The sequence below is a fragment of the Azolla caroliniana genome, unplaced genomic scaffold (assembly GCF_043228905.1).
Source record: "Azolla caroliniana isolate FFs.n. ecotype wild unplaced genomic scaffold, voAzoCaro1.0.p SCAF_15, whole genome shotgun sequence".
Lineage (NCBI taxonomy): Eukaryota > Viridiplantae > Streptophyta > Polypodiopsida > Salviniales > Salviniaceae > Azolla > Azolla caroliniana.
Window position 1 is genome coordinate 8198367 of NW_028230450.1, and position 8377 is coordinate 8206743.

Consider the following 8377-nt stretch of genomic DNA (forward strand, 5'->3'; position numbering starts at 1 on the left):
TAAGTTTTATTATAGGAAATTGATGTATATTCTAGAGTTCTCTGGAACATTCTAGAAACTTCAAGAGTACTCTTGACAACACTATAAAGGGAGGCACAAGGCATTATTTCGAACCAAATCGGTTCAACACCAGTCTTTAGCCTCATAGCCCTTTGTACTTACTTTTCCTATAATATATAATCTGTTATCATCATCTCTCTCTCTCTCTCCTCTTCTCTCTTCCTCTCTCGGGAGTCTTACACAATCCCATCCTCTTAGTACTAATAGTACTACCCTTCTCTAGTACCAATTCTCTCTCTGTTTTAGTACTATTCTTGACAAGCGTTCGATAATCAAAATCAAATAATCTTAGGACCAACACGATTGCACAAAATGCAAATTTTTCACACCCCAATGGATTCCCAGATTACCGACACCATACGTACGAACTTGAAGACGGACAATTTTGCTCAAGACATTCTGGCGCACATTGATACCTCTCGAGCATCCTGTTCCCAGTCTCAAGAACCAGGTATGGACTACCGACAATTCGAATATCATGATGGTTTGTTATTCTTTAAAAAGCTTGTATATGTCCCCGATTGCTCCTATCGCCTTCAAATCGTCCAAAGTTGTCACAACACCCATATGGCGGGACATTTCGGTAGCACTAAGAAGTTGGATCTAATTCAACGATCCTTTTGGTGGCCCCATATGCGACGTTTTGTCGATGATTACGTTCGGACCTGTGATGCTTGTTGCCAAGCAAAGATGCCATGACATCATCCATATGGCTTGTTGGAACCCTTACCGATTCCAAGTAAGCCGTGGAAATCTATTTGTCTTGACTTTATCACAGATTTTCCGGTCTCGAAGGGGTACGATGCTATCTTAATTGTCATCGATCGATATACGAAGATGGCACATTTTGTGCCGTGTACTAAGGCCATCACTAGCGAGGAAACCGCTGCCCTTGTCATGCGTGAGGTATTTCGGCATCATGGCCTCCTAGACAGTATCATCAGTGACCGAGGACCGCAATTTGTCTCCAAATTTTGGCAGCATCTCTTCAAGATGCTCAAGGTCTCTTGCAACCTCTCCTTCGGCTACCATCCTCAGACCGATGGGCAGGCGGAACAAACAAACCAAACGCTGGAGCAATATCTCCGGTGTTTCCTAAGTTATCAACAGGACGATTGGGCCGAGATTCTCCACTTTGCAGAGTTTGCGTATAATAATGTTGTTCACTCCTTGACTCGAGTCTCCCCATTCTACGCTTATACCGGTTCTCATCCTCGTTGGTCGGTGATCGACACCCCGGAGCTACCTACCAATCCTCATGCCGAGGATCATTTGGAGAGACTACGCAAGATCCAGATGGATCTCTTTACTCATCTTCGTCATGCTCAACAGACACAGAAGACTTACGCAAATCATCATCGGCTTCCCTTCTCTTTTGCCATCGGAGATCGAGTATGGCTTTTACGTCGTCACATCAAGACTACTCGACCGTGCGACAAGTTGGATTATCGACGACTCGGTCCTTTCCATATTACTGGTAAGGTTAATGATGTCACGTTCCGCCGTGATCTTCCTCCGCATCTTTGGATACATCCGGACTTCGATAGTTCTCTTCTTGAACCTTATAAAGCAAACACTATTCCCGATCGTGTTACACCACCGCCACCCCCGCTTGAGTTAGACGACGGCCCGGAGTATGAAGTTGTTGCCATCCTCGACTCCAAATTTGTTCGCAAAAAACTTTATTATTTGGTCGATTGGCTCGGCTATAGTCTGAGCGAACGTACTTGGGAGCCCGTCGAGCATGTTGCCAATGCTCAAGATCTTCTTGCTGATTTTCACCGACAGTATCCCGACAAACCCGGTCCTCAATCAGCCTCGACTTGTTCCACTCATCATTGTAAGGGGGGGATAATGTCATGATATGGCAAGACTCGATCCCATGACCTTATGGTATATGGGTCGAGCTCTTAACCATCACACCATCTATTGTAATTTGTAGGATATTATTTTCATTTATGCTCTATTATAAGAAATTAATGTATATTCCAGATTTCTCTAGAACATTCTATAAGCTTTAGGACTACTCCTGACAGCACTATAAAAGGAGGCACAAGGCATTGTTTTGAACCAAATTGGTTCAACGCCAGTCTTAAGCCTCATAGCCCTTTTGTACTTACTCTTCACATAATATATCCTTTGTTATCATCATCTCTCTCTCTCGTCCTCGCTATCTCTCTCTCTTCTCTTCTCTCTTCCTCTCTCGGGAGTCTTACACAGTCCCGTCCTCTTAGTACTAATAGTACTTCCCTTTTTCCAATACTAATTCTCTCTCTGTTTTAGTACTATTCCTGACAAATATAGCCTTTACAACACATCTGAAACATATTTGCAGATATGTCCCTGGATCCGGTTCACACCGGATCCATCCGGATACCTTCCAGTCCAGTCTGGTTGTTGCATCCGGTCTAGTTCCTTCCTTCGGATCATCCGATATGGCTCCTCCGGTTCTCATCCGGATCCCATCCGGAGGGACTGAATTCCCAACAATACCCCCAATCAATCGTCTCCCCTTCGTATGTGGCTATAATGAAGCCTTCTCGTTGCTTGGGCATGCAATAGAACTACAGACTTACAAATGCGACCTCCCGTAGAAATTTTGCGACTTCTTGGAACAACTCGTTATCGCCGCCTTGGGACTTGTATGCTTTTGCTGATGGCAAATATTTGTCAAAATAGGACCGTAATACATCGACTTCGAGAGGATCCATACCATCAAAGCCTTCCTATTTGAAATTCCGAAATCGGCGTACCTGTTTATTGGTTATCTTGTCAATGTTGATCTCCTTAATGATGTCGGTTGCCTGAGCATGTGGCTCAGCATTAGCCACTTTGAGATATCCCTGCAAATTTTTCGAGTGCAACCACTGTCGCAAGCGCTCAAACATTGTAATTGGCATTAAGTTTGTTGTTTCTGTTGGGAAACATGTCCCTCTGGATGGTAAGAAGAGAATGAATCGAATTGAGGACACAAGGGAAATTCAGCCGAGGCCGAGATCGAAATCGATTTAATAACAAATTCAGAAGACTATATTTGTAAATAGTCCAAATGTGCCATTGTGGGCTATGTATGTAAATAGCCAGAAAGTTGTATATGTATAAATACAACTAGGAACAAACTTATTCGCATATGTGAATCATTCTAGTTGTAATAAGTTACAGTGAGTAGTTGCCTCTGTAATTGGGAGAGGAAGAGAGAGTTAGAGTGTAGGAGTTAGTAACTCCACAGTCGTCTGTCCGACGAAGAAGAACTCGAGGTCGTTGCATTCGAGATTCTTATTGTACTACTTCTCAATCATAGTGATTCTGTTTCTCGAGGTTTTTGGACCCCCGTGGTTTTTCCCTTTCGGGTTTTCCACGTAAAACATCTTGTGTCTTTGTATTTATCTTTCTGCTTTCTCGTTTATCTGTCTATGTACTGCTTATACCGATTCTTTGCACCCGAACATTCGAAGTAGAACTGGTTGTGGCCAGTCACGATCCTTAAAAAGTGGTATTAGAGGGATGGAAGACTCGTTCAACAGCATGTTCAAGTTAACCGGTTCCAACTATTCAGTGTTGAAGTCGAAGATGCGGGACATGCTCGTGTGCAAAGACCTCTAGGTGTCGGTGCAATTCGGAGATAAAAGGCCAGACAAGATCGATGCATCGACTTGGGAAGTCATGGATCTGAAGGCGGCATCATATATAAGGTGTTTTATAGACATGAGTCTATACAACAACTTTGATGAAGAGACGAGTGCCAACATCCTCTGTAAGAAGATTGGCGTAATGTTTGAAAACAAGAACGTCGTGAATAGAGTCACCATTTTCAGGAAAATCGTGAGACTCCGGTATCAAGATGGCTCCAACATGGCGGAACACATTAAAGCTTTCCAAGGACTGATAAATCAAACCACCTCTCTAGAAGTACCTCTTGCCGATGAGGTATTAGCATTGTTGTTGGTGGGATCCCTTCCGGATAGTTGGGAAACACTGGTTGTCACATTGGGCAACGCAAGACCGCAAGGGAAACACTTGTCCCTAGAGCAGGTGAAGTCGAGCTTATTGAATGAAGAAGCTTGCTGGAAGGACCGAGAGTCCAATACCGACCCGAAGGCCTTTTTCATGGAAAGTGACACGAATCGAGGAAGAGGCCGAAATCAAAGTCCCCAGAATTGAGATAAGTCGGGGACAAGGTCGAAGTCGAGGGGAAGGCCCACGTGCTTCTATTGTGGCAAGATGGGTGGGGCACTTCCAAAGACAACTAATGACATTTTTGAAAGGAAAAAGGGGGAGCCAACAGTGCGCAACCGAAGAATATTTTAGATAGCAAGAACACCTTGACAATCGCGACAAGTGAACGGGAGTTGTTTCTCACTAGTGAGCAAAATGAAGTAAACCTTGACATGGGTGGTCGATTCAGGTGCATCATTCCACCTAACCCCCAACCGGAAATGCTTCTCATCTTACATAGTTGGAGATCTCGGATCTATAATGATGGGAGATGAAGGATCATGTAGAATTGTTGGCATAGGAGATGTGTGTTTGGTAACATCAACTGGGTGGAGACTTGTGTTGAGAGATGTACGACACATTCTGGAAGTTTGATTGAACTTGATATAAACCGGTTGGTTGGATGACAAAGGCTACATGGGTAGCATCCAGAACGACGTCATGAAGTTCTACAAAGGGAGACTGATTGTGGCTCGAGCCTGGAAGACAAACACATTGTACTTGATGCATGCTCGATTATGCCGAGGTAAACGTGGCAGCCGACACAACCGATGAGTTGTGGCATAAGAGGTTGTGCCACATGAGCCAAAAGGGAATGCATATGTTACCTAAGAAAGACCTCCTACCGGAGATGAAGAAAGTACATCTAGAAAAGTGTGTTGATTGCCTGGACGGCAAACAGAATAGAGCCGCATTCTGACTGAGGCCTTTGATTCGGAGGAAAACCGCCGTGGAACTCGTACACATCGATGTATGTTATGTAGATGCAAAGTCTCATTCCGGTGGAGAATACTTTGTTACCTTCATTGATTATCACAGTCGTAAGTTGTGGGCTTATGTGTTGAAGACGAAGAATCAAGTAATACGTATCTTCAAGGAGTTCCAAGCAAGAGTTGAGAGAGAAGCCAACTGAAAATTGAAGGTGGTCTGATCGGACAACGAGGGTGAATACTGAGGGAAATTCGAAGAGTACTGCTGAACTCAAGGTATTCAGCTAGAATACACAGTGCCGAAAACGCCGGAACTAATGGGATGACCCAACGAATGAATTGGACTATCATGGAGAGAGTTTGATGTATGTTGGCACACGTGAAATTGCCGAAGATATACTGAGCCGAGGTGCTGATGACAACCATTTATGTGATAAACAAGCCTCCCTCAGTCCCACTAGAAGGTGACATACCACAAAGGGTATGGTCTAACAAAGAGGTGTCATATATGCATCTAAGAGTATTCGGTTGCCTGGCCTATGTGCATATAGCTAAGGACCAGAGGGGGAAATTCGATCACAAGAGCCGATTGTGCCTATTTCTCGGCTACGGCAATGAAGAATTCGGCTATAGGCTATGGGACTTAACCGAGAAGAAGGTGATTAGGAGCCGAGACATCATCTTCAAGGAAGAGAAGACGATTGTCGATTGAGAGATTGAGAACAAGTCTCCAACTAACGAATCGAGCCGAGTCGACGCTCGGCCGAATCGAGTAGAAGTCGATTCGATCGAAATCGAATCCAAACTAGTCGGCCGATTTAATACTCGGGCAAAATCGAGAACCAACTGAAGAACAAGGAGAACCGGCTAAACAAGGAACCAAATTTGACTCAACCGAAGAAATCGAAGAAGAACTGACTGTGCCGAATGGAGGCCGAAGATACCCCCTAAGAGAAAGAAGCTCCCCCCCCCCCAGATTTCCGGATGAATAGCGTGTATTCCTAACCAATGAGGGGGAGCCGGAAAGCTTTGAAGAAGCTAAACAAGATACCCAAAGCCAAAAGTGGTTTAGTGCCATGCAAGAGGAGATGGATTCCTTGCATGAGAACCACACATACGAACTGACCGAGTTATTGAAAGGGAAGAAGGCACTACAGAATAAGTGGGTATACAAACTAAAGCCATAGTTTCCCTGATTGTAAAGATGATGTCAACCCGAATAGTGTTGAGCATCGCGGTCAACATGGATCTCAAAGTCGAGCAAATGGATGTCAAGACTGTCTTCCTCCATGGAGATTTGGAGGAAGAGATATACATGCTCCAGCTGGAAGGATTCGTGGAGAAAGGTAAAGAGAACTTGGTATGCGAATTGAGAAAGAGCATGTATGGGTTGAAGCAGGCCCCTCGGCAATGGTACCGAAAATTTGAATCCTTCATGACCGACAATGGGTACCACAAACGTAGGCCGATCATTGTGTGTTTGTGAAGAAGTTCGACGAAGGAGATTTCCTCATACTCCTGCTATATGTGGACGACATGATGATGACAAAGCAAATCCTGGGGATGCACATTGTTCGAGTGTGAACAAAGAAATTATTATGGTTGTCACATGAGCAATATGTGAGAAAAGTGCTCCAGAGATTCAACATGGAAAGCAGGAAACTGGTCGGCTTGACATTGGCGACGAACTACAAGCTGAGCAAAGATCAATGTCCAAAATCGAAAACCGAGAAGGCCAAGATGTGCCTCGGCGGTTGGAGTGGTTAGCCAATATATGAGCAATCCCAGAAGAGAGCATTGGGCTGATGTGAAGTGGATACTTCGGTTCCTGAGAGGCACCTCGAATGTGTGTCTTTGATTTGGCTCAGGTAATCTCACATTGGAAGGTTGCACGGACTTGGCCATGTCGGCTGATGTGGATACCAAGTGATCCATGTTTGGATACGTGATGACTTATGCAGGGGGAGATGTCTCGTGGCAATCAAGGTTGTAGAACGTCGTGGCGCTGTCGACCACGGAAGCCGAGTACATGGCCGTAGCGGAAGCCAGTAAGGAAGTAATTTGGATGAAGGAATTTATCAGAGAGTTGGGAATTCAACAAGAGGAATTCCGACTCCATTACGATAACCGGAGTGCCATCCACCTCACGAAAAATGCCGCCTACCACTCAAGGACTAAGCACATCTAGAGGAGATATCATTGGCTCCGAGAGCGAGTAGAAGAAAAGAAGTTGTCATGACAGGAGTTTGCTTTGATGAAGATCCACATGGCCGAAAATGGATCGGACATGCTGATAAAAGTGCTATCACAAAGAGGCTGAACTAGTGCCGATAGAGAGTTAGAGTGAAGGGGGAGTTTTTTTGGGAAACATGTCCCTCCAGATGGGAAGAAGAGAATGAACCGAAATGAGGAAACAAGGGAAATTCGGTCGAGGCCGAGATCGATATCAAGAACCGAAATCGATTTAATAGCCGATTTGGAAGACTATATTTGTAAATAGTCCAAATGTGCCCTTGTGGGCTATGTATGTAAATAGCCAGAAAGTTGTATTATGTATAAATACAACTAGGGAAAACTTATTAGCATATGTGAATCATTATAATTGTAGTAAGTTACAATGAGTAGTTGTCTCTGTAACTGGGAGAGGAAGAGAGAGTGAGAGTGTAAGAGTTAGTAACTCCAGAGCCGTCTGTTCGACGAAGAAGAACTCGAGGTTGTTGACATCGAGATTCTTATTGTACTACTTCTCTATCATAGTGATTCTGTTTCTCGGGGTTTGTGGACCCCTGTGGTTTTTCCCTTTCAGGTTTTCCACGTAAAACAACTTGTGTCTCTGTATTTACCTTTCTGCTTTCTGGTTTATCTGTCTGTGTACTGTCTATACTGATTCTTTGCACCTGAACATTTGAAGTAGAAACAGTTGTGATCGGTCATGATCCTAACAGTTTCTTCTTCGAAAGTAAGGTTGTTGCTCTCGGTGTGTGTCGGAGAAGGCTTAAGAGCCTGTGTAGAATGTTGTTTCTTGCTATGAGGAAAGAAAGCTTGAGCATTGTGGAAGAGATTTGGTCATACTTTGGTCGCCTATAAACGTCTTGTTTTTCTAAGATACAAAATGAAGTTGAAGGAGTTTTTGTGAAAAGATGGGTCATTTTTCGAGATGTCACAAATAGAATATGCTATTAATGGCTCTTGAATGAGATAGAATCGTCACAATTTAAACTATGCTTGTTGCCGAGCAAAGATGCCACGACATCATCCATAGGGTTTGTTGGAATCCTTACCAATTCCAAGTAACTCGTGACAGTCCATTTGTCTTGGTTTTATCACAGATCTTCTAGTCTCGAAGGGTTTCGATGCTATCTTAACCGTCGTCGATCAATATACTAAGATGG